Genomic DNA, 5,609 nt, shown 5'->3' on the forward strand with positions numbered 1-5,609 from the left:
CAAAAAAAAATTTCAATTTAGGGAAATAACCTAAAATTATAATTTCTGATAACAAATTATACTACTTGACTCTCTCGTGTCTTAAAGTATAAAGCACACAATGCACAAAAATCCACAACTTATTCAAAAATAGAATCAGTAAAAACTCTAAATTAAAAGAAATTAGTTCAATGTTAGGTTCGAGAAAATTACTTAAACACAAACAATAATTCAAGGGCTAGATCATATAAACATATAAAATCTCCCCACACTTAAGATGTACATTGCCATCAATGTACAAACAATTAAAATAACAAAATAAGTACACTATCATAAGGAGGAAGGAAATTGAAACTACTTTGAATTTGAATGAATTCGTCGGAGTATTGAAAATCAAAATCGTGGGTGATTCTAAATGATGTGCATGTTTCCGAGAAAACTAAATGGTAATACTCTAAAATGACATACTTTTATGAGTTAATTACATATATATTTTAGGTACGTTCCTACTAATTTGGGTTATTTATGTTTTTTTATCTTATAGGAAATAAATTGAAGGCAAAAGGAAATTTTGGGGCAAAAATCGTGAATTTAAAGACAAAACGAGTCAGCATGCAAAATAGGTATGAAGTGGTGTCGAAAATGCAAAGTGTGGAAGACTTGGAGCAAAATTTCAAAGAAGAGATTTATGGACATAAAACTTTGTTTAAATTTCAATTCTATTTTTAGGATTATTGTTAGGATTATTATGATATTGTTTAGATCTAATTTTAATTATATCACTTAAAGGTTATGGTCTAAAGTTTAAATAGAAACCAACTAGGGTTTTGTATGTACTATAAATAGGGGATGGAGTGATATGAATACTGACTCATCACTTCTATAAAAAAACTCCTTCCCCTTAAGGCTCTTAGCCTTTTGTTTCTTTTCCTTTCCAATAAAATTTTGTTTCATTCGACTTATGTTTTTATTCCACAAAAGCATGAGTAACTAAACTTGTCTAGCCAAAAGATATTAAGACTCCTCAAAAAGAGTTCATGAGGCTTAGAACTCGCACTTAACCCTTCTGAATGAGTATTCATCATTTTTTCACATTACGGGACTGGCACTTTCGTCCATGTCCTTCCAAAAGTAATCTTTTCAGCATGTCCAAAGATGGCCACTTTGTATGTTTTGGGAGGGTTGAAAAGTCAGTTTGCTAACTTACTGCGTTAAAGGTTTTCGAGCATAAGAGACGAAATAATGTGACATTCTCCATTAAGAAATGAATATCTAGTGTAAGACAATCTCATAGGAGTGACAGTTGGCTAGAGTCAGGTTTCTCTAGATCGTAGGCATCCTCTTCCACTATAACTAGCATATTCGATCATGAGAAGTACCACATAAAAGTCTATGATTAGACCAAGGGAGGATCGAGATAACCAGAGGCTAGAATCCCTTAAATCGAAAAACCCTTTTTCTAAACTCTATTTCATTTCACAATTGCGATTTTAATTTATTATCTTAATTCATCCATATTCTTAATTCTATTTTATTTATTTATTTTTCCAGGTCAAATATTTTTCTTGGGCACTATTACACCCAGGATTTCGAAGAACAAGAAGCTGTACCAATCCAGTCTTTGAGGATTTGACCCTACTTCCCTTATACTATTCTTTTCGTTATTTCTTAGGGATAGATTTTATTTGGTGCTTTCAACGATGCCTCGCTAATAAGAAAATAGAAAAAAATGAATAAGAAGATAAATAGATAACAAAATAGAAAAAAAATCTGACAAAAAAATAAAATTACAGAGCAGAATAAAATAAAATAAAACAATAAAAATAAAAATAAAAACAAAAGTAAAAGTAAAAGTAAAAGTAAACAAAATTAAATATAAATATAAATTATAAAACTAAATGAAATCAGTTTGGTTGGGTAGGAAGGAAACAAAAGAAGAAGAAATCAAAAGAAAAAAAACTAGCTTTAAAAAGGAGACATGGCCATTTTATTTTAGCTTTTTTTCAAAAAAAATTTATCTTTTTTATTTTGAAAAAAAATAAAAGTAAAACAAACAAATAAAAACACTTTGGTTGCCTTTCGAGAAGCGCTTATTTAGAGTCTAAGCTCGACTTTCCTTTTTAAGCTCACAATTTAGGGGGATCTTGAAGACGAATCTCCTCTCTCTCGTTATCAGTATTACCACCAAAATAAAGTTTGAGACAAAGATTGTTTACCTTAAATATGCCATAATCAGGGTGTGTTACATGAATGGCTCTGTATGGAAATAAGGTTTTTACTACACATGGGTCAGACCATCTTCGCTTAAACTCTGAAGGAAATTTCGTGGATCCGATTTGTCTAACAGCATTTTGTCCCCAACTTTGAATTGGTTCATTCTATTTACATGCACATCATGGCATTTTTTTTGTTACTTCCTTTTGCTTTCTCGGTTTCTCATCAATCTTCGTTCGCCATTCATCTAGCTTGTCAAGTTTCACCATTCGCTCTTTACTTGTCGCTAGATTTCTATCACTCAATTAGTATCATTAACAGAACAATTAGTATCATCTCACTCAATAGGGACTCTCACAAAATCATGTGCTTGAAGATTAATCTTTTCATCACCTGCACGAAGCACAAGTTCAATAGTACCCACATAAATAATAGTTCCCGTAGTGGCTAAAAAGGGTAGACCTATAATCATAGGTACCTCAATATCCTCATCCATGTCCAATACAACAAAATCAATAGGGAATATAAATTTGTTAACTTTCACAAGTACATCCTCAGTAATACCCCTAGGATATCTAATTGATCTTTCCGCTAATTGAATACTCATCCTAGTGGGTTTAGGTTCCCTAATATGAAGTTTTTTGAACATTTTATAAGGCATTACATTCATACTAGCCCCCAAATCAGGAAAAACTTTTTCAACATCGAAACTACCAATGAGACACGGAATAGTAAAACTCCTTGGATTTTTAAGTTTGTTGGGTAGTTTATTTTGGAGATTGGCCGAGCAAACTACATTGGTCTCCAAAGTCGACAAGCCATTTACTTTCTTTTTATTTGTTAACAGTTCCTTTAAAATTTTTACATACTTTGGCATCTGCGAAATGGCTCCAACTAAAGGTAAGTTAGTATGCAATTTTTCTTTTAAGTTCAAGAAATTTACCATATTGTTCATTTATGCGGTCTTTCTTCAATGCGGCAGGATATGGAATTTGTGGTTTGTATTCTCTAATTACTAGCTTATGCTCTTTCTTACCCTCCTCAACCTCATCACTTTTCACAACAGCTTCCAGCTTCAACTTCTTTTCAGGATCGACTAACCTTTCCACGTTTCGAATAATGATTGCATGGATTTGCTCCTTTAGGTTAGTTTCAGTGTAGCTAGGTAAGCTCCCTTGTGGTCTTTCCAAAATAAGTTTGGCAAGTTGTCCAATTTGATTTTCGAGCCCATGAATCGATGCTTGCTAATTTTTTAGAGTTGTCTAAGTGTTTTGCAATTGAGTTTCTGACACCGACATAAATTTAGCCAACATCTCCTCAAGCTTCGGCTCTTTCTCTTGCTGATAAGGTTGCTGAATACCCAGAGGGGGTTTTGACCTTTTATCTCCTTGACCACCTTAAGAGAAATTTGGATGATTTCTCCATCCTGCATTATAAGTATTGCTATAGGGCTTATTTTGAGGTCTAGAATTATTACCCAAAAAATCGACTTGCTCACAATCTATGTCAGACTTGAAGGGTGAATATTCTGGATTACTCATCTCCACCCCGTTCGCATCGCATAACATCACCGAATTTACCTGCATAAAAAATTCAAACCATCAAATTTTTTATTTAGTGCTTCCACTTCGTTTTCCAACATAGCAACTGCATCTATATTAAAAACACTACCTGCTTTCATCAGTTTTGTACTCATGACGTGCCACTGATGGTTACTCAGTGATATTTCTTCAATAAGCTCTTGAGCACCCTCAATTGTTTTATTATTCATTCTTCCACTAGTTGCTGCATCAATTAATTGCCTAGTTGACAGATTCAAACCTTTGTAAAATATTTTAACTTGTAACTACTAAGGTAACCTTTGTGAGGGCACCTTCTCAAAAGATCCTTCAATCTCTCTCATGCATTATATAATGTCTCCAAATCAATTTGAGCAAAAGAAGAGGTATCATTCCTAAAGTTCGTTGTTTAGCTAGTAGGGAGTACTTCAAAAGGAACTTCTCAATCATTTTATCCCAAGTCATCATAGAGCCTCGTGGCAATGAATTTAACCACTATTTTTCCCTGTTCCTCAATGAGAATTGGAACAACTGTAAACGTAAGGCATCATCAGTAATGACTTTGATCTTGAAAGTCTCACAAATCTCTAGAAAGTTAGCGAAATGGGTATTCGAATCTTCATCTTGCAAATCATCAAACTGAACATACTATTGTACCATCTGAATTATGTTCGGCTTCATCTCAGAATTGTTTGCATTAATGGTAGCTCTCACAATGCTCGATTCAGCACTAATCAGAGTGGGCTAGCATAATCATCATAGTACGAGGGGCAGGACATGCAGGAGGTAGCTGATTATTTTGATTATCACCAATCACCACAGTAATATCCTTTTCCTCTTGATCATGTACTATATTTTGTTGACTTTGTCTTGCTTCTCTAACCTATCTATGATTTTTACGAGTAGTTTATTAATCTCACTGTTAAAAAGTAATAGATCTAATGGGTTCCATGTAGTCATAAACCAAAAAAACCTACTAGAAGCAAACAAATGAAAAACAAATTGAATGTAAAAATTAAATTAAAATAAAAATATTAAAATAAAAATAGGTAAATTAATAGAAATAAAGTTTTCCTAAAATTTTAGTCCCCTACAACGGCGCCAAAAACTTTATGTAGTCGTAAACCAACTAAAAATTTGACAAAGGCAAGTGGACCTATCAATTAATAGTATAGCTACGGTGAGCACATATATTGTTCCCACAAATACTAAAAGTACTAGTAATCACCATCTTTCTATTATTTAACCAACAAATGGGAGTGATTGATGAAAACTAAAATTAACTAAATTAATTAACTAATGAACACAACAAAGAACAAATTAGGAAAACAAACGATTAACAACCAAGAAATGAAACAATACCTAGGAAAGAATCCACCTATATTTCATCTATCATTATCGATCTAAATTAAACAATTTTTTTCACTTAGTATCTTGATTCGTGGAAATCCCTAAATTATTCTAATATCTCTTTCAAGAGTAAGAGTAACTGACTCTAGGTTGATTAATTAGAATTTCTTTCTAATTAAAATCCCTATTATTGCATTAACTTGATCTATGGATCCCCCTATTAGATTTGATTCTAATCTGGTAGATTTATTTCATCCTATTTCTATGACTGCATGCCACTACACTCAATTATGCTAGACCTACTCTTAAACAGGGTCTATTCCTCATCCGAATTAAGCACAACAAAAATGGATTAATAATCTAGAAATATTAAACCAAGAATTAGGCACACATAAATAAGAACAAGATCCAATTATTTATTGCGTAAAACAGAAATCAAAAGACAGAATTCATCATAGGGTTCATCTCCCCTAGATATTTAGAAAGTTATTTCATAATCGCAAATAA

The 5,609-nt window shown here is 32.6% G+C and overlaps 1 non-coding gene across 1 annotated transcript; it reads left to right on the top strand.

Annotated features, from left to right (window-relative positions):
* Positions 1-4,049: 4,049 nt before the first annotated feature.
* On the top strand, positions 4,050-4,155 carry LOC121225977 (small nucleolar RNA R71). The gene has a single exon (XR_005923878.1). It is a non-coding gene; the product is annotated as a small nucleolar RNA R71 (small nucleolar RNA).
* The last annotated feature ends 1,454 nt before the right edge of the window (positions 4,156-5,609 follow it).

The sequence above is a fragment of the Gossypium hirsutum genome, chromosome D13 (genome assembly GCF_007990345.1).
Source record: "Gossypium hirsutum isolate 1008001.06 chromosome D13, Gossypium_hirsutum_v2.1, whole genome shotgun sequence".
In the NCBI taxonomy this organism is placed as follows: domain Eukaryota; kingdom Viridiplantae; phylum Streptophyta; class Magnoliopsida; order Malvales; family Malvaceae; genus Gossypium; species Gossypium hirsutum.